Below are 22,138 nucleotides of genomic sequence, written 5' to 3'. Positions count from 1 at the left end.
AGCTGTGGCTGAGCTAGACAGTCATGCATCTGCTTGCATTGGCAGTAACTGCACCCACCTGCAGTACATGGATCCTTTTTCCACTTTCTGCAGTGGAGCATTCCTCCAGGTAGCTGGAAGTGGGGTTGGAGGCAGTCAACCCCCCTCATAGTGGCCCTATCCAAGATGGGATGGGAGCAGGGGATACTTGCCCCAGTGCTCACTTTGCAGGATGTGGTGTGCACTCCTCTGGGCTCCCTACAGAGCCCAACCCTGTTGTCTTGTACAGTGGCTTTGGAAAGGCACCTTTCTTGGCCTTCCATACTCTCTGCCTCCCTCTTTCCATTCCCTCATGTGTGGATTCAGGCTTCTCCTGGATTTCTTACTCAGGTTCTGTTCATTTTAAAAATGCCAAATAAGACTCTAGGTAAGGGGCTAATCATTTGGTGGTATGCAAAACACGATAGGTATTACTGGGTTTTGAATTTATGTTGGATGCATAACCAAAGCAACTGGCAAATCCATTCTGTTTCCTTGTCCTTCAAAATCTGCTTCAAATGCCCCTACAACCCAGCACCTTGCTGGTCATTAGCTAACATTCACAATTCTGGGTAGAAAATGTTAATTTTAGGGATAATAAAAGAGACATTTTTCTCCCTTTTATAGGTGCTTGGCTTGACTGAGGACAGGTTGGGGGAGAGGATTGGAATAAGGAGAAAGACGCCATGTGTAATAACTCAGAAGAAATAATCAATTCTTTATCTGATGGCTCTCCTTGGTTTATACCTCACTTCCTTTTCTCTCAGGCACGCCTATTATCTCTGCATAGTCTAAGCCTTGGAGTTCATCCTTGTATGTCAACCTGGCAATAAATGACATACACAAGGCAACTAGGCCTTGTAACAGCTCTGACATAATTGCAGGAGTCAAGTAGCATGTTTGCTTGAACATCAGTTGTACTGTGGAAAGTCATGGAGTTTGAAAGCTGTTCATTCCATGATACAAAATTCCTAGAATACGTAGTGTTCATATATTCTCCACACCCTTGTGATTCTGTGGCAGGGAAATGGATAGGTTAATATCAAGTTCAAATCTAAATTGATGGCAAACAAACAAGGCATCTGGGTGGCTCAGTCGGTTAAGCGGCCGACTCTTGATTTTGGCTCAGATTATGATCTCAGGATCGTGAAATGGAGCACCACATCGGGCTTCACACTCAGTGGCAAATATGCTGGAGATTTTCTCTCTTCCTCTCCTCCTGTCCCTCTTTCCACTCTCTCTCTCTCTCTCTCTCAAAAAAAAAAAATAATAAATAATAAACACAATTAATGGCAGCAGAGGAAGGTGAGAGTTTTGGCATACTCTTCCTGGACATTCCTGGGATAAGTATTTGAGGTTCGAAACTACAACCAGTGCTTTTGATAATACCAGACTTTGTTTTCTTAAATTATTAGTGCAATTGTTTTTCCTTCTAAGTAGAAGAATGGAAAAGAATAGAAAGAGAAAAGTCAGGGAGAAGGAATGAAATTAGGAATAAGACCAGAAGTAAAGCAATTACAAACTGGGAGGACAGAAAACATATGTAGAAGCAGGTTTCATGTTTTCTTTCTTCTTTATTTCCCTAGGTTTTTTTCTGTAGGAACAAGACAAATGCTGGAAGGTACTGGGCTAGTCCTCTAGAATGAAGAAATGTTCTAATCACAATGAGTTTAAACAGAACATGTCCGGGAAAGCTGAGGTCAATAGCCCAGAAGCAAGATGACTTTGGCACTGAGGGAAAGTCACAGAAATGAGGATATACTTTCTCAGACTGGGAAGGCTTCAGCCTGTTCCTAACCCTGTTCTTGCTTTGGCAGTGAGGCTTTGGTCCAAGATCACAGGTAAATGGCCCCACCCTGACTTCAGTGGTAAGGTCTTGTCCTTCCAGCTGTTGCTGCTAGGTGGTGGAGATCCTGCTTTGATGGGGTACGAGATAGGGTAGGAGTTTCTCCTCACACTGAGGATGCCTATTTTGTGTGCACATGTGCAGGACTGTATCCTTGTGTTCGCTTTGGAGATTTTTAAGGGTAGGTCTATGATCTAACGTCAGATATAACTGTCCTAGATGGTTTGCCTGTGATTTTGGATGATCTTCATGTCAACTTACCTCTCGTATATTTGAGTGGTGGAAGGGGACACATTTCAGTTTCCTAAAGAGACTTCTGGTTGGGCACTAAGGAGTGAGCCAACTGATTGGGGTCACGGTCAGTGTTTAAAGGCCATGTTGCCAATAGAAAGAGAAGACAAAGGAAGAATGACCCAGAAGAGAGCAAAGGTCGTGCTGTGTGCTCTGATGATTCATGCATCCCTTGCAGTTCCCTTTGAGCGAAATGGTAACTAAAGACCCTTGGGGCAGGGGCTGTTCATTGAGGAAAGGAGGAGAGTGATTTGTCTCCATGGATGATACCTAACACTTGCACAGTATGCTGAAGAATTTCCACAAGTATTATTTTGTCTGCTCATCTCAATAGTCCTGTAGAGTAAGTAGGATTAGCTTCATTTTATGTGTGATGACACAGGATTAGAAAGGTTAATTGCCTCCCCTAGTTCCCAGGGCAGCTCGGTGACCTGGGTGCAGACTCTGGCTTCGTGATGCTAAGTGTGAAGTCCATCAGATCAGTACCACCCTCCTCAAATGGGTGTGGCTCTAAGTGGAGGCAGGAGAGAAGCATTAGCAAGAAACTATAGCCACATCTAGAACTAGTCTGAACCTCCAGCATGTTGCCCACAAATAAAGTTTACAAGCACTCTACTGAATGCTTTTGTGTAACTAAAAAAAAACCTGGATGAAGAGTGATTATATCTTGGTCAATAATGACAAGGCCTTTCCATTCTCTTCTCTCTCGTGTGCTCTCTCAAATTTTGTATTCTGACTGGGGCTAAGTCTCTTATTTCTACCAAAGATTCAATTGATATGGAAAGGCAGATTCATTTATAGCATTGACTCTGCCTATGGAAACAGGCAAGTAACATCACTCCAGTTCTTGGTGAAATAGGGGTCACAGATCCATCCCCTGGAAGACCATGGGAAAGATTTACTCTGATAATGCATTTATTGTGCTCAACACAGTGCCAGAGACAGGATAGTAATTATTGTTAGCTGTAACTCCTACTAGTCCAATTTAAACTAAATCACTAAATGGTGATTACAAGTATGTCACTAGGTCCCGACCTTGGCAGCTAGTTGCTAATATACCTGCATCAGCTCCTAGCTTCAACAAACACAATTCCTGGGCAGCCTGGGTGGCTCAGCAGTTTAGCGCCGCTTTCAGCCCAGGCGTTATCCTGGAGACCCGGGATCGAGTCCCACATCGGGCTCCCTGCATGGAGCCTGCTTCTCCCTCTACCTGTGTCTCTGCCTCTCTCTCTCTCTTTCTCTCTCTCTCTCTCTCTCTCTGTGTGTCTCATGAATAAATAAAATCTTTGGAAAAAAAAAACACAATTCCTAAAGGATCTGGTGCCAGGGTTTTGGAGTATAAGGACTGCCCACTTCTTTCTATTTCTCAGAATTTGTCTCTATTTTTTTCCTCATGACGACTGGCATACTTGAGATAAACTAATATAAAAATGCAAAGCACTGTTGTCTCAAAAGCGCTGTAAGTGTGAAATAATAATGCCAGGCCTGTCTCAGCAGCAGCATCCCACCCTCAAAGCCAAATATCTGCTTGTTCAGGCCCAGCACTCCACTGAGAAACTGTAGTGTTAAGCCCCGTGTCCCTGTCTCCAGGCCCATTCAGTCCTGGAAGAGAACCTCCCCACTGTGATCCCTGGGGCAGACCATGCTTAATTGATTCTAATGAACACAGAACAGCCAGCCCCTGCTCATCCCTGAGATGTGGCCCAGGGGGTTAACCTCCCATCTCCTGGTTAATCGGTTTCCTCCCCAGGCTGAATTAAGCCTCAATTTTTATTTTTGATTGAATCTGTCTTTGCTGACAGATGTTTTCTGGGCAACCCGGAAAGTCCTCAGCATGTGATAATGTGATGGGGCCATAATGAATCCATAACTCCTCTGCTGGAATTATTTTCTGGAGGCTTAAAGATATCAGGGCTGCACCATCACGAGGGAAGTCACTGGGCTGGTAAACCATTCACCTGGTAAGTGTTGCCTCACCCTGCTTCAAGCATATCCTCCTCCTTTTCAGAGGCAACATGGGGGCTGTGGAGCAAGATTAGGTCATGTGGGATTTAAATCCAAGGGCTGCCTTTTACCAGCTTTGCTCATCTTGCTATGGAGATCATATTAACAAGAGTAAGAATAGTAGCTAATAACTATGATTCTTTTTTATCCTCATTACTCAAAATGTGGTCCTTGGACCAGCAGCATCAGCATCTTCTGGCAGCTTGCTAGAAATACAGAATCTCAGGCCGTACTCCAGAATCTACATTACACTAAAATCTCTACATAATTTGTATACTCTTGAAAATTTGTGAAGCATTTGTAATTAGCTAGTTTATTTCTCATTATAATACTGAACATTTCTGGAAGGTATTGCTGACTCCGCTTCTTTCTTACTCCCACTGCAAAGACCTGGTGACATTTGCTCCAGGTCATGTAGTTAGGCCATGTAGCAATCCTCTGATAGAGCAGCATCTTGTTCCCTTTCTCTCGACAAGTATCTTAGATTTTTCTAGGGCAGAGATGGGATGAATTCAGGATTTTCACCCTTTATTTTCATTTCTCAAGAGAGTTGCATAAATGATCCTGTCTCTGGAGGGCTAGAGTTTTCACAATTTATTTACTTTGGATAAAGAAGGAGTTCTGATTCATAAACACATTTTTTTAAAAGGATGAGCATGTTTATTGTTAACAACCAGTTTCTATGGTTTTGGTTTCTCAGTAATAAGGATGATAAATCATAAAGGACAGGAGCATGGTAGAAGTATTTAAAGAAGAGAGAAACATGGGATTGGGACTGAATAAACAAGAATGTATTTAAGTACCATGATCCTATCATTTCAGAATCCAATTTTTCAACAGATGTAACTGAGATCTTATTATGTGTTCCTCAGAGGACAGATCAGATAAGAGTATATGACATCCACACTGCCTATTCAGCCTTATCTTGGACTTTAGTCATGAGCATACCATGAGGAAATTGCTTGGGGACAAGATGGAAAGCTTCTGGGGCATCTAGCTGGGTGAAGGCCATAGAGAATCAGATTACTGAAGCAGTATCTTTCATTTGATTAATGTTTCTAAGAGTGACTTTAAGAAACCACTGGAAAATGGATTTATGACCACATTTTAGGAAGAAAATTCTGGAATCCAGGAGAAGAAAGAAGAATGTGCATATACCTCAGAGATATGACTGCCCACAATGGAAAGTATGTTAGTTATTTATTGCTGAATAGCAACTTACTTCAAGACTAAGTTATTTGAACAGCAACACACATTTGTTATCTCATACAACATCTACGTGTCAGGAATTCAGGAGCAATCAATTAGGCTGAGTGGTTCTGGCATAGGGTCTCTTGCAAGGTCATGGTCAAGATATTGATAGGGACTACAGTCATTTGAAGGTTTGAACAGGACTGGAGGACCCATTTCCAAAAAGATTCAATCACACACCTGGAAAGTTGGTGCTTTTGGCAGGATGTTTCTGTTCCTTGCCATGTGGACTTCTGAGTGTCCTCACAACATGGCAGCGGGCTTCCCTCAAAGCAAATGATCCACAAAAGCAAGACACAAATCCCTATGTCTTTTACAACCTAGCATCAGAAACCCCACATTGTCATTTCCTCCATATGCTATTGGTTCTAAAAGTCAGCCTTCTTCTGTGTGGGAGGAGATGATACGAGTGTGTAAATACTCATAGATAAAGATCACTGGTGGCCATCTTTGAGTCTGGTTACCAAAGAAGACAAGATATAACTATTTAGGAACCCAGGGGAAGCATCCTGCCTGGATTCCTAACTTTCTTCTTAATTGTATTACCTTGGATCATTTGTAATTTCTTAGTCACAGTTTCTTAATCTCTGAATGGTTGATCTAGAATAAATGTTAAAATAGATGATCTCAAATGTTGGGATGCTAGAGGCTCTTGAAATGATGGAAAGATCAGAGCCTTGGTAGTCTGAGGACACCAGTTCAAATTACAATTCCCTCTCACTTGCCGGAAGGTCTAAGAAAAGTCCCTTGCAACTCTGAAGAATGGGTTTCTGATCTCTAGTGGGGCAGTCCTGAGGGTTAAAACAGATCATGGATGTGGCGGTGTCTTGTGAATCTAAGGTCCGTGTACTAGTAAGGTATTGTCTTATTTCCTCAGGAGGAATCTGAAGTAGAGGCAGCCAGAAGGCAGTTTCATTACCGTGCGAAATAAAATCACCTGCTACTCTGCAGTGCATTATGAGCCCTCCAAACAGGCTCTTCTATCTGTCAGCCTAGGTGGTGAGCTTTCAAGTTATGCCAGGTGGTTACTATAATAGAAACTAAAAGCCATATTATTTCACATGTATATTTTACAATTTACAAATAGATTTTATTGACATTGTGTTATGTGGGTCTTGGTTATTTTTTATGCCAACATAAAATAACTTGTTCATGAAAGTACTTTTCAAGCTAGTAATGTTAAGAAATGTGAAGGTATATACCATTCATGCTGGTTATTATTTTTATGATTGATTATCATCGTCTCCCATGAAGTAGGTAAAGTCAGCCAGTTAGGTTCTATCTTTATTTTCTATCACACGAGAAATTTGCATCTCAGAAAAGTTAAGTTGCTTATCTAAGCTCACAGAGCTACTTAGGATGAATCTGTGGATATATGTCTTATGTTTATGGTTATATTTTACTTTTAAGAATCCTGTTCTAAACTACTGAGATGAAAAACACCATAAAAGGAATAATAACTATTATTATTATTAAATTCTAAAAACACATGTTATATTCTTCATGCCAAGTACTAGAGTCAAACAGAGGAAGAGACTGTGAGTTGTGGCTCACCTGTTGGTGGACATGGTGGGTATGGTCAGGCTAGACATACAGGTTAGTCATTTCAAGGTAGTATGTAATATATCTCTTTGCAGAAGTTTATGAAAAGTATATGTGTCTTGGGAGAAAAATTGGTGAGCAAAAGAGTCTTCTGGTTGAGGTTATGAAAAAAAAGGGGAGTTGTGCTTTGAGCTGGACTTTGAAGACAGTAAGGGAGCTGCTATGTAGATGAAGGTGAAAGGCATTGTGGCAGAGTGGTGAGCTTGGCAGCAGGATGCTTATTTCAGAAGTGATGTGGAGATTGGCACTAGATTTGAATGACCTCATAAGCTTATCACAACTATTTTGGGCTTTGTTCTCTAAGTGATGGAGAACCACTGGCACATTAAAATATTTTTTTCCTGATTATCAAAGTATATAGAAAGCTTTTGAATAGGATGATGGCATGAATAGGGTTATGAAAAATATGGTTAAAAAAGGGGCAAGAATGAAGGCAGTAAGCTTATAACTGATCAGGCTGGAATGAAAGGGAGTTTTGTCTTGACCTGTACTTGAGTTAAATGAATTTGTAGCCTTTGAGCAGTAATATACCATAGCTCAGGGGTCAAGAAACATTTTCCATAAAGGGCTAGATCACAAATATTTTAGACTTTCCTGGCCATATGGTCTCTATGGCAAATACTTGACTCTACAATTGTAGTGAGAAAGCAGCCACAGGCAGTATGTAAATGATTACATATGGCTGTGGTCCAATAAAACTTTATTTATGGATGCTAAACTTGAATTTTATATAATTTTCACATAATTTCATAGAATTTTCACTTGTCATGAAATATCCTTCTTTTGAATTTTTTCAACCATGTAAAAATGTGGAAAACATTCTTGGCTCATGGCCTTCCAAAAACAGGTGATGGGACACATTTCACCCATGGGCTATAGTCTGTCTATCCTGTGGTAGCTTCTTGAACTTCCATTGCCATATTTACCTGTCCGGTATTAGAAAATACACACGCACTGATCATAGTAAATGCAAACTTCATAGAGCAGCCTTCTGTTTCGTAATAGTGTTCTCCAGGTCACAGTTAGAGTTCAACAACACTCATACATAGTAGAACTGAAGAATGAACAAGGGGAGAATGCATTTCTATTTGGACCATCTTCCCCATAGGCTGCTGAGATTCTATGGGCAGTGGGGGCACTCCTTGAATTTCTGACTCAGACTTTTTCATGTGTCTCTGCACTGGCCATCTCAGGTGGGGGGCCTTGTGGCTTCAGTCAGGCCAATGCATGAAGTAGCTTGGCTCAGAAGTCATAAAAACATGTGAGCCATTTAAGTGGTGATGGGAGAGCTGGATCATGGGGAGACATGTGAATTTGGCACATTAGGTTGAGTAACCTAAGGTCTAATATTGTTTAGGGGAAATGTCTATTCAAGATCTCTGCCTCATTTTTAAGTCAGATTATTTGTTTTTATGATGTTGAATTGTAGGAGGCCCTTATGTATTTGGGATTGTAATTCCTTCCCGTGGTTTGAAAATATTTTCTCTCATTCTGCAGCTTGCTTTTTCACTCTGTTGATTGCTTCCTTTGCTGTGCAGAAGCTATTTGTTTGATGGAGTACCACTTGTCCAATTTGGGATTTATTTCATGTACGTTAGGTGTCAAATCCAAGGAGCCATTGCCAAGCTCTATGTCATGGAGTTTTTCCCCTGTGTTTCTTTAGGAGTTTTATAGTCTCAGGTCTTATGTTTAAATCCTTGATCCAATATATTTTTGTCCATTAACTTTAATAAGTATTCACAGAAATGTACAGAGTACTTGCTTTATGTCATTGTTAATACTTATAATTGTGTTTCCTACATGAGAAGAAGCAAAGCCAAAAGGGATACAGTGTTCTGTTTAGAATTACTCAACTAATCGATGGTTAAAGCTGGGACTCACCTTCAGATCATTTGACTCCAAATTCTATTATTGTTCACCCACTGCCCTCTGTCTTTTGATACATTTTTAAAAAAGATTTGTCTATTTCTTTGAGAGAGAGAGTGAGAGAGAGAAAGAAAGAGTGAGCATGAGTGGGAGGGGCAGAGGGAGAGGAAGCGAGAATTTCAAGCAGATTCCCTACTAAGCATGGAGCCTGACATGAAGCTTGATCTCACCAATCTGAGATCATGACCTGACCTGAAACCAAAGCTGAACAGTTAACTGACTGCACCGCTCAGGTGCCACATTATTTGGTATGTTTTGAATGGGGTTGAAGGAGGCATGAGAAGAGAAGGGAGGATGAATGGAGCACCCAAGAGTCTGCTTCCTTCTGAACAAAACATGGCAGGGACATATTCAATCTCCTAAAGAGAGAGATCAGCTTTCTTGGTCCATTTTTACCCCCTGACTGCCCCTGCTCTCCTCCCCACCCTTGTCTCTCTTCCCCATCCCTCTTGCCACCTACTATGAGCAGGTGCAAGCAATAATTACTGTGTCGAGGCTAAAAGACATAAAAGTAAATGATATCTTAGCAGATATGATTTTAAAACACAACAAATCAAGTATTTGAACTTTAGTAACATGTGGCCAATGCAGATTCTGTTTTTCATCAATTATATTTTTGGCAAAGAGGGAAGGACAGAGCTAAAGAGACTACATGTTTTTTTCAGTGTGTTATAAGGAAACCTCTGGTCTGCCTTTATTTAGCATGGTGAAATAAGAAACTAGGAGCAATCATGAATGTTCTCCAGCTAGATTCCTTCTCTATCTAAATCAGATGTGTCACTTCAAGGACTATCAGAGAGCATTTAAATCTATGATCCTTATCGAGCTTTGTGACAGAATAGAAAGCTTTCTGAATGAATGATCTGGGTTTCTATTTAGGTTGGCTAGACTAAGAATGGTATCCTAGAAGCCAAAGCAGCTTATTTTATTTCCTGAGATTGTGGAGAATTGGGTGATTTCCTCCCTACCTCCTTCTTTTTGCCTTCAGCCACATCTGATACATACAATCTAATTCCACACCTTTCATCCTCCTTATGCAACATGGAGCACGGGCTTCACTGCTTTCCCATGAGAGTGCCTTAGTGGGGGTTGTCCTGTGGGCTGTCTCTTGCCATTCCTCACCCATTTTCAGATGGGGGTCAGTTCCTCTTCACATTTCTAGACTCATACCGAAGCATTTATAAGTAGTTTAAATCTTCATGATGATTCTGAAGATAGAAAGAAGAGGGAGGCACATTGCCTACCCTAGAGCAAATTTCTCAAATCCCTGTGGACATATTCTCTTTTTCCAGTCCTTCTTTCTTGTTACCTCCCACTCAACCCTTTTTTCTGATGTTATCCTCCATATCTCTATTCCTTGTCCTTCCTTCCCACTTCTAATCATCTTCTGGGTCTTTTAACCTCTCAATCCAGTGTGATGAGCCATTGGCTTTACCCAGCTTCTACTTTCAAGATCCTCCAGATACCAGGATCCACCCTCCTTAGAGAGCTGTAGGGGGTTTTAATGACAAAGATTGTTCTGTCATATTTAGAGGACTCAATTTCATGTCTTTGTTTTATAATTTACAAGCTGTGTGAGATTATGCAAATCTTTATGTCTTGGAACCAGTTTCCTTTCCTTTCTGTAGAATGAAACTAACATCTGTTCTGCTATCTGGAGGATCATCAAAATATAAAATCATCATGGGGAATGTATGTGGAGCACTGACCATGTCCCAGGCACCATACTGAATGCTTTAGGCATGTGGTCCCACTTACCTTATGATGTTGAACTAGTACCACCCTCATTTCACAGACTATTAAGTTGAGTATTTGAGCTTCTAAATAATTTGCCCAAGGTTTTCTAACTGGTGAGAGGCAGATCCTAGATCAGAATTTGAGATATGAACATCCATACACAAAATGTGCATTATGGAGACTCTATGGTGGTACCTGGTCCAAGGAAGCACTCATACTTATTTGCTTACTGAATCAGGGAACTAGATTACATGCTTTTCTGGTAGGATGATAGGAGGTATTGTGTGAATTTCCAAAAAAAAAAAAAAATCAGAATAATATGAAATTACTCATTTTATTAGCTTTATTGATGTTTGACTCTGCTGTGCATGAAGTATGTCCGGTAGACGCATGCCATTCTAGTGCAGTGGTTGTGGAAAAAGTCCAGGATTTAGGAACTTAAACTTTCTAAGACTCCCTTTTCATCTGTACTTTTTATAATTCTGATTTATAAAAGCACCCATAGGTTGCTATAAAGGTTCAATGAGACCATGCATGTGAAATGTTTAACATATGGCTTGGCATATACTAATCATTCAACTCATCTTGTCTGTAAATGACAACCACAATAATAGTGAAATAATAATGAATTGTTAAAATGCCAGCATGGAAGTTCAAATGAGTTTTGATTTTGTACCGCCCCCTGTCTAGTGGCTGCATGGCTTTTATGGTCTCCGTTGAGTGGTTTGACATTGGCAGGGGGCGCAGGGGGTGTTTTGAGTGGGAAGCCAGAAGACTTGTATTTAAATCACTTCTATTTGTGAGGTTGAGCAAGTTAACTTTTTAAATCTCACTCCTAAAAATAACAATGAAAACACCTGCCCTTCCTCCCTAGCCCTACCTTATGAGGTTCCATTGATACAGTGTTTGCAGAGGAGCCTTATGAACTTAAAGTGCTGTGTTCATCTTATTTTTTCTCCCTTCCATTTGAGAGCAGTGCTTTTCAGTTCCCCCTAAAGGACCCAGCACTCTACCCTTGGTTAATAAACACGTTTGCGCATGAACATTAGGCTAATAATGAAAGCTGTGTTTGCCATCCCTTGAACAGCAAAGTGAGCCATTGTGAGCTAAACTGTAGCAGTGACATTTACAATGATAAGTTTATAAGAGCAATTGCTACCTTGCCTGTTTTGCTAGAGTGGCATAACAGAAACTATTTAAGATGCTTTGATCAGTAAACTGACAGTTTGAAGGGAATGGTCAGAAAGGAGAGTGAAAAGAAACAAATGTCTGAGATCCTGAATTTGCAACCAGATTAAGAAGGAATAGCCTGAGAATAGCTACCATTTATTTCAGGGCACTTTCTAGGAAACTTCTCTAATGATTCTGATTTATAAGAAATCTACTTTTGGTCATTCAAATGATCAAAATGTATTTATTGTGTTTCTGATCCAGAGTTTCTGGCTTATAGCTCCTAAAACCCTTGACATTTCCTTTGATTAAGTGTTCTATAGGTGTCTTTTGTTATGTTAATAAGGTGGCTTTTGGAAAGCTCTCAGGTAACCAAAGCAGGAGGGCTGGTTGCCAGGAGAATTAAACCTGTGATTGCAAGGGCTGGGACTTCCAGTTCACCTGCAGGGGAAGGGAGAGGGGCAGGAGGTTGAATCAGCCAATGGCCAATGACTTATTAGTCAGTCATGACTATATAATGAAGCCTCCATAAAAACTCAAAGGGACCAGATAAGGAGAGCTCCCAGGTTGGTGAACACATGGGAGTTGGTGAGCGTGGTGCCCTGGAGGGGGCATGGAAGCTCTGCATGCTTTCCTCATACCTCATGCAATGCATGTCTTCACGTTGGTGTTGATTCACGTTGGTGTTGATTTCTGACCCTTGACCATATCTTTTCATAAACTGTAAACTTAAGTAAGTGGTGTTTCTCTGAGTTCTGTGAGCCACTCAAGCACATTCATCGAACCTGAGGAGGAGGTCATTGGAACCTCCAGTCTGTAGCCGGTAAGTCGGAAGCACAGGTAAACCTGGAGCCTACGACTGGCATCTGAAGTGAGGGTGGGGCAGTCATCCTTAACCCATGTGGAATCTGAGGCTATCCCTGGGTAGATAGTGTCAGAATTGAGGCAAATCCTCGGGTACTCTGCTGGTGTCTGAGAATTGCTTGGTGTTGTGTGTGTGCGGATGCCCATCTCTCTCCCCACCACCATGTTGGATTGGGTGAGAACAGCTAAAAGAATGTATTACTGTCCTTATTTTGCAGGTGAGAAGACTGAGGTTCAGAGGTATAGGTCATCAGTTGGGACCCCTTTGAGTTCTGTCTTTCAGAGTATGGAACTGCCACCTATCTGGTTTCACAACTCAAAGTCTTCTGAGTCAGCATTGATGTATCCCTTTCTCACACTTTTCAGATCCAACTTATCATTAAGGCCTAAATCATTTTAGTTCCTAAACATCCCCTAGATTCTGCCCCCTCTTTCTGTCCACGTTATTACTAGCTCTTGTATGAATCACAGCACTGGCCTTCTACCCCTGTCCCGGTGTCCATGCTATCCTCTTGTCTGCTCGTGCTTGGGTCTGATCATGTCCTATATCCCCTATGCCACTCAGAATGAGGGAAAGCCTCCTAACCATGGCCCTAGGTGCCTCTCCATTTCTTGAACCTCTCCATGTGCCCCTCCTCTCTGCTTCATGCTGTGCACACTCCATCTCCCAGACTGGACATGGCCCATCCCAGCACTGCACCTTGTATGGGATGCTGGCTCTTCCTCACTCCACCATCCACTTACCCTTCTGATCCCCACTCCAGCTGCTCTTCCTAAAGGATGTCTTTTCTGACCTTTATAACAGGGACAAACTTTCCTGGTAGATGCTTTCACAGTTCTGGGAACCTTCCTTCCCACACTTGTAACAGTTACATTAACTTGGGTAACAGGTATGTTGGTGTCTGGCAGTGCCTCCAAAGTGTAAATGCAAGAAGGCAGAGACAGTATCTGTTTGAGTTCCTAGAGCCTCATGTGCTCAGCGAGATACTGTTGAGTTTATGAGTGACTTGAGCAAGGCATTGCAGCTAGGAAGTGATGGACTTGGGATTTAAACTCATTTCTTTCTGACTTTAAAGACTTTGCTCTTAATACCATTCACTTTCAGGCATTGCCATTCCAGCAGTAGGACCGATAAGTATACTTTATAGTAAGATCAAACATATTTTGGTCCCATCAGATAAAGTTTGATAAAAATGGATTATTAAGAACAGATTTGATAAGCAGAGCTGCCTGCCCAAGATTTGAGGATTTTGCATCAAAGAGAAATGTAATGAAAATGGATCATCCTGGGCTGATGGGAGGGGGTGGAGGCTGGTGGGTGAAGGAGAGTGGCTCCTTCTATACTGCCCTTGACCTTTGCCTCTTCTTAGTTCTGGCTGGAACTCCCCACCCTCAGTAGAGTAAGATCATGATGAATTATCTCTGTTGGACTGTGTGTGTTGGCTTATGTATGAGTGAAGCAGTATCTTTGAACCAATGAAGTTGTGCAATTGAAGAATTTGTAGAAAACTGCCACGGTGCATTGGTGCTTAGTTCTGAGCACCCCTCCCTGAAGCCACATTATCTTGAACTTGCTTTTATTTTCCAGTGGCACTGCAGGCTGCAGAATTGGAGGGGAAGGAGAGAGAGAGGCCAACATTTAGCTCCTAGTTCTGCTACAAATAAGCAGACTGACTTTGATTTACCTCCTTAACCAGTCTGGGCCTCAGTTTCCTCTTCTGAAAAGTCAGAATGTATAAGCAGGCCTGAGTGCCTTTCAAATCGGACACTCCATTATCTTTCTTCCCACTGTTGAAATACTTGTGTAAGCCATTATTCTCTTATTCTGTCACGTGGACGTTATGACTTCTATACTACAAAGGTGATCTCCAACCTAAATGACCTCTCAAGAAAATTAAGTCTTTAGTCATTTCCACCCGTAAAGTGAAAGGCTGAAGGAAAGAGCTAGCCATCAATAGCTCTGCGGATGGCAAATTAATTCAGTGGGATAGGATCCGTGCAAACACGTGCTTACACAGCCATAATTTGCCTTTCATTTTCCTTTGCAACTTAGAAGAAAGTGAATAATTTCCAATGAGCCTCTCATTTGAACATATTGAAAAAACATGTCATTAGCAAAAGGAGCATTTAGTTGCTTGATTACCGTAGTTCTCCAAGTATGGGGAGCAATCATTTTTTCGATTGGGGGCAATTAGCTGAGCAGAAAGTTGCAAAATCTTGGGGGCACCAAAATCCTTGTATGTCTTGTCAAGACAGCAAAGTGAAAAGGGGAGAGAGGATGAGGACATTAAATAACAAGGGAAGGGGTCAGCTGCATTTCCTGTCATAGTCAGAAGTCTCTAAAGGAATGGAAATAAACTTGTGATTGGAAAGGGTCTCATTAACCCAAGGAAAGTGCAAAATAGAAAAGGCAAAAAATGATGTAAATTTTAAAATTCAGTATTTCATTTACTTCTCTGCTTTTGGTGCCTTCTTACTACCATAGTTCACATTTTCTTTCTTGTCTGTGGCCACCCCGGCTTACTGGCAAGATGCTTAAATTCTCTATATTTTCCATTTGGACACTTTGGGGCAAGAACTCTGGATTTTCACACCTTGAGGCATGGCTGTTCAGCTTTCCTAGGATAATTGGTTACACATGTGCTTTGGAACACTCATTACCCAACACACACGGTGGACAACCTCTGTGGGCTGAGGGCAGGTGCTTCCTGGGGTTTGGCTATTAGTAACAGGATGGCCTAGAGGGCAGTGTCAGAGAGGGTGGTAGATTCTAGATTCTTTTCCTCCAGTAAAGAAAGATCCTTTTTTTCCTCCAGGAAGACAGCATTGCTCTTCTATTTGAAGCCACCTATCTGCACCTATATTTCCTTCCTATAAGGAAATCCTAAGGTTGTCAGAGCTTTGCACTGACTCTAGAGCAGAGCTTCAAGATTGCTGGGGCAGTGCCATCATTTTCTATTACAAATTTTAGCCAACAGGTCGGTCATGAGCCCTCTTAACATGCAAGAATCTCATTGATGGTGGGAGTTGGAAGGCTAGGGTCACATCTTCTTTCCCTTCAGGCTGGGCAGTCCCAGGAGGGCAATGTGAACAATTTAATTGGAACATATATCAGTGGTAATAAGAAATCTATCTCTTAAAGACTTCCTAGGAGAGTTCCTGATGATTTATAAAAGACACAGTGTTGATTAAATGACTCATACTTCCTTCTCCATAGAGATAACTCAGGTCACTGGGCCACTTAGGACTTTCTGTTCCCCCTTGGCTAACAACCCCCACTCATAGGATTTATTTAGGGAATAGCTCATGCTATTTAACTCAATATTTTGATTAGCAGAGCTTAGCATTCACGGAATATCAATATAAATTGCACTACCATACCAGACTTCATTTAAAAATTATCTGGCTCTAATTCAACTTTTCTTTAAGAACAGACTTATTTTATATAACTTAGTTTATCATTAGGACTGTGAACATTTTATGATGTTGGAAAAAATTATTTGAATTTCTTTTCATTTAAAACCTCTAGCCATGGGGCACCTGGTAGCTTAGTTAGTTGGGTATCCAACTCTTGATTTCAGCTCAGGTCATGATCTCAGGGTTGTGAGATTGAGCCTAGTGTGGGACTTTATGTTCTGTGGGGAGTCTGCTTGAGATTCTCTCTCTCCTTCCTCTGCCCCTTCCCCCACTTGCATTCTCTCCCTCTCTTAAATAAATAAATAAATAAATAAATAAACAAACAAACAAACAAATAAATAAATCTTTTTAAAAATACTCTAGCATTTTTTAAAAAAGATTTTATTGATTTATTCATGAGAGACACAGAAAGAGAGAGGCAGAGACATAGGTAAAAGGAGAAGCAGGCTCCATGCAGGGAGCCTGATGTGGGACTCCATCTCAGAAGTCCAGGATCACTCCCTGAGCTGAAGGCAGATACTCAACCACTGAGCCACCCAGGCATCCCGTTTCTAGCATTTTATGTAAGCCAACTTTCACAAATATTGTATTCTTCCACTATAGAAAAATTGATATTCAGAGAAAAGTATGAGCAAAAAGTCATTGATCACTCCAACTCCAAGGTAAACAACTGTTAATATCTTAGTCTACTTTTGGTTCTTTTTGCTGTATCTGTATTTCATATAGTTTCATCATATTGCACAGACATTGTATATATTAACTTTAACCCATTTTTATTGTTATAAATGAAATACATGTTTCATTTGTACAAATATAACACATAGAAAAATATACAAAGGAAAGTTAAGATCACTTAGAATCTTACCATTTAGACATAATCACATTAAAATTTTGATGTATTTTCTCAGAATTATTCTTACCTATTTCTTTTCTCTTTTTTCTTCCTATTAAATTCTTCAGAAATAAAGAAAATACAGAGATTGATGTAACCAACACTCATGGATCCATCATCAAAGAATCAAAAATATGGATATTTTTCTACATGTATTTCAGATTCTTTTATTTTTCTTTTGTGTTATTACCCAGAGTCCCCCTATTCCCCCCCCCCCCTTTTTTTTGGCAAAATGAAACATTACATATATAGCTGATGCTCCCTGTCTTCATTTTTATCTTTCCAAGATTTATCCATATTAGAATATGTAGCTCTAGCCCATTTGATTTCCCTGCTAATATTAAATCATATGGACATAGCATACCATAAGTAGTATACAACTGCCATATGTATTCCTGTATAGGTCTCTTGAAAATATCTGTTATGTATGTGGCATTGCTAACATGTGATGCAGCTTGTCTCCAACTTTACCAGGCATCGACGAATTGTGTAAAGTGGTGACGAATTGTGTAAAGTGGTTGAGATAATTTGTATTTCTGTAAGCAACATTGGACAGCTTGTTTTGGTTTTGGCGTTACTTGGTATTGTTAGGCTTTAAAGTTTTTGCTAATCTTGAGAATATAAATGGCTTCTTTCATTATATGTTACCTATACCTTATTATTGATGATGCAAGTAACCTTTATTTCTAAGGTCACAACTGGTAGGGATTTCCTTTTTGATTCAACTCATTTATTGAACACTGGTCAAGTGCTAGGTTTCCAGGTTGCTATGCAGGGCTGCTGCCTAATTGGGCTGCTCAGATCTACCTTCTCCAGTCCTATGCCACCAGCATCAGTATTGCTGTCTTCCAGTTATAGAGTTCTCCCTCTTCAGGGTCTGAGAAGGTTCTGGCTATAGAAATGAGCTGCAGCAATAGGAAGGATTCTATTAAAGCAACTGTCATCTTTTTGCCTTCTACTAACCATGCTAACTATAAACATACTTATAAAAGTTACACAGTTTATATATGACACCATACAATTCTAGAGCATATAAAAAGTACAAATCCTCTTCCATTCTTTCCCCCTTTACCACTTATAGATAACCTGTGCTTTTTCCTTCATTTGTGTTTATGTACAAACATGATGAATACTCTTGAACATGTCTCTTGGGCTCAAGTAATTTTATAACTTAATGTTCTCTGTCAACATCTGTGCAGTATTATATAATATGGAATAATAATATAATAACTAACCCAGTTCTTCTAATGATGGGCATTTAGGCTGCTTTCAGTTTTCCATTATTATAAACAACTTTGTGGAAAATATTGCTGTGAATGTTTTTGGACATCAGTGTAAGAATTGCCTCAGGAGAAATTTCTAGAAATGCTATTTACATGCCAATTTTTTAACTTCCTGATGAATTGGTAACTTCCAAGTTAGTTTTAGACACAGTACCTAGATTCTCTGAGCTTCATGTTTTGGGTAAAATGACAGGAGTAATAGTAACTACTTGATAGTGTAGTTCTGAGGATTGAATGAGATAATGTGTAAAAGTCCATACACAGAGTTTGGACCATAGTAGAGGTTCAACTAATGTCAGTTTTTTTCACCTCTTTCCTGGCTGGCAAAAGGGAAATGTGAAAAGCAGGGAAATGAAACCCATTTCCACTCATATCAGACTTGGTCTAGAGCTGGCATTGTTCCCAAATATCTCTAACAGGTTCCCATGGAAAGAAAAATATGTTTTCCATCCAGAATGTAATAGGAAGCATAATAGAGGGAAAACCCTTTGGTCTTCTGTGTGGAAAACTATCATTTTGACTATGTTTCTCAAAAGGTAAAATGAGGCATAAAGGCAGCTCTCAATCCTTCTTGGTTTCTCACTATCAGCTTCCACTGCTTTTCTTTTCTCATCTGAGAATAGCTGTAGTGATTGTAACAATTATAAAAAAAAAATAAAAACAGTATACAAAATTTCTTGAGTGCAGTGGATCAGTGTAAGGAGAAGTCAGAAATGGTTTATTTCATTCCTTCACTCTTCAGAGTTGCTCTGGGAATTCATTCTTACCCATCCATTGGATGAAGTCTTTGGCATCCCATATTTTTTCTGAACAGTTGTGAGGTTTAAGAAATCCTGTCCCACTTAATTGCAAAATTTAAAAATCTCATGCAAGTTAAAACTTATCCTCCCTTACATATTTTAATGCATAGAATAATCAATGAGAAATGATTAAAGGAGACATATCTAAAATTCAGTGGATAAGTTAAAATGGAATCATAAAAAATATTTAAATATTCCAAAATAAGTCAGAGAAAAAAGGACCAGGGACAAAAAGCTGGGAGGACAAACAGAAAACAAGGGAAATAGCAAAGCAAATAATAAAATGATGGACCTAAATCTAATCACACTATTCAATTGCCCAGTAAATAAATATTTAATAACATTAAATGTTAATGAACTACACACTCCAATTAACATGTCAAGATTGCCAGAATTGATTAAAAAAATCCCAAGACCCAATTATATGCTGTCTATAAGAAATTCACTTTAAATATAAAAATATAGATAGGTTTAATAAATACATTGTAAAAATATTCTATGAAAGAAGTTTAGAGTAGCTATATTAGTATCAGATAAAATGTGCTACAAGTCATAAAGAAAAAGAAGGATCTTTCATGGTAATAAAAGAGTCAATTATTAGGATGATATAAACATTAAAAAAAGTAAGTTCCTTGGGATGAGCACTTGGTGTTATATGTAAGTGATGAATCACTAAATTCTATACCTAAAACCAATTTTACCATATATGTTAACTGACTAGAATTTTAAAAACTTGAAAAAAAGAGATAAAAGAAAGCAAGTACCTACTAACAGAGCCTCAATCTACATGAAGCAAAAGAGGCAGTAATAGACAATCCTTAATTTTTATTAGTGACTTTAATGCCCATCTCTCAAACAATCAATAGATCAACTAGACAAAATTTAGTAATGACATAGTTGATCAGAACAATACTATCAACCTACTTGAGCTTATAGAAGACTACACAACAACCAGAGAATACACATATGTTTTAAGTGTATATGGTATTCACCAGCAAAGATCACAGTCTGGGTGATTAAAAAAGATTTAGTAGTTTAAATCAAAGTGAAATCCTACATAGTATGTTCCCAGACCACAATAGAATTAAATAGAAATCAGTAATAAGAAAGTCTCAACTATTTGTTTTTTAAAAATTTTTTTTTTATTTATTTATGATAGTCACAGAGAGAGAGAGAGAGAGAGGCAGAGACACAGGCAGAGGGAGAAGCAGGCTCCATGCACTGGGAGCCTGATGTGGGATTCGATCCCGGGTCTCCAGGATCGCGCCCTGGGCCAAAGGCAGGCGCCAAACCGCTGCGCCACCCAGGGATCCCAGTCTCAACTATTTGAAGATGAAATATAATCCATGGGCCAAAGGAAAAGAGTCACAAGAGAAAGCATAAAACATTGTAATCTGAATGGTAATAAAAATACAACAAAGTAACATTTGTAGAATACAACTATAGTAGCATTTAGAGGGAACTTTATAGCCATATATGCTTATACTAGAAAAGGGGAAAGGTCTAAAATCAATGGCCTGAAGAGGATAGGAGGAGCAAAAAAAAAAAAATACCCAAAGGAAGTAATATGAAGGAAATTATAAAAATAAAAGGGCAGAGGTCGAACACGTGAAAACAGAAAAGAAAATTCACAAAGTGAAAGTTGGCTCTTTGAAAAGATTGAAATTAGTGAACTGCTAGCTACTCTGATCACTAATTCTCCATATCAGAAATGAAATAGGGGTTCTCATTACAGGTCCTACAGACATGAGGAGGATAAAAGAGTATTATGAACAAGCTTAGATGATGAGGCTCCATCTTTCTACTCTGGCTGTGGCTCATTTCCCTGTCTGCCACCCATCCTTTGGTGCAAACAAAAAAGCAAGTAGATTATTGGTCAGGAGAAGAATGTCATTGAAACAGACTTCCAGCAACAAGTGCTTTGGAGGATTGCAGAAAGTTTTTGAACATGAAAGTGTTGAACTGAACTGCAAAATGAAATTTGCCATCTACTTACCAGCAGAGGCAGAAACTGGAAAATGTCCTGTGTTATATGGCTGTCTGGTTTCACTTACATGGAACAAAATTTTATATCAAAGTCTGGTTATCATCAAACTGCCTCAGAACATGGCCTTGTCATCATGCTCCAGATGTCAGCCCTCATGGCTGCAATATTAAAGAAGATGAGAGCTGGGACTTTACATTGGTGCCGGGTTTTACGTGGATGCCACTCAAGATCCTTGGAAAACTAACTACAGAATGTACTCTTATGTAACTGAGGAGCTTTCCCAACTCATAAATGCCAATTTTCCAGTAGACCCCCAAAGGATGTCTATTTCTGGCCACTCCAGGAGAGGCCACAAAGCTCTGATTTATGCTTTGAAGAATCCTGGAAAGTCTAAATCTGTGTCAGCTTTTGCTCCAATTTGCAGCCCAGTGCTCTGTCCTTGGGGCAAAAAAAGATTCTACTGGATATTTGGGAATAGATCAAAGTAAATGGGAGGCTGATGATGCTACCCAGCTTGTGAAGGCCTATCCAGGTCCTCAGCTGGACATACTAATTGATGGGAAAAGATAACTTGTTCCCTACAGTGGGCAGTTACTACCTGATAACTCCATAGCTGCAGGTACAAAAAAGAAAGTTATTATTTTTAGATTACAAAACAGTTATGATCATAGCTACTACTTCATTGTAACCTTTATTATGGAATGCATCAGACATCATGCAAAATACCTGAATGCATTAAAAAAGTTCAAAACAGGAAATTTCTACAGGATTATAAAATTATAATAAACAGAACTACAGGGAGAAAGGATTTCAAGACATTGGATTTCATAGTGCTAAAAAATGCATCATTCCATAGTTGAATCACTTTCTGAATAAATATAGAAAACCTGAAAGAAGAGAGACTCTTATGAACAGCTTTAAGGTGACAAATTCAACAATGTTGTTGGAATAAACAATTTTTTTGAAAAATATACCTAATAACAAATGACACAGGTTCTAGCAGAAAAGTTGGTAAAAACTTCTGCTAATCAAAAGATACATTAAGACAAT

The 22,138-nt window shown here is 39.6% G+C and overlaps 1 pseudogene; it reads left to right on the top strand.

Annotated features, from left to right (window-relative positions):
* Positions 1-20,988: 20,988 nt before the first annotated feature.
* On the top strand, positions 20,989-21,871 carry LOC140609437 (S-formylglutathione hydrolase pseudogene; annotated as a pseudogene).
* The last annotated feature ends 267 nt before the right edge of the window (positions 21,872-22,138 follow it).

This window comes from Canis lupus, chromosome 2 (genome assembly GCF_048164855.1).
Source record: "Canis lupus baileyi chromosome 2, mCanLup2.hap1, whole genome shotgun sequence".
NCBI lineage: Eukaryota > Metazoa > Chordata > Mammalia > Carnivora > Canidae > Canis > Canis lupus.
Note: the sequence above shows the minus strand (reverse complement) of the source record. Positions and strands in the feature narration are given on the sequence as shown.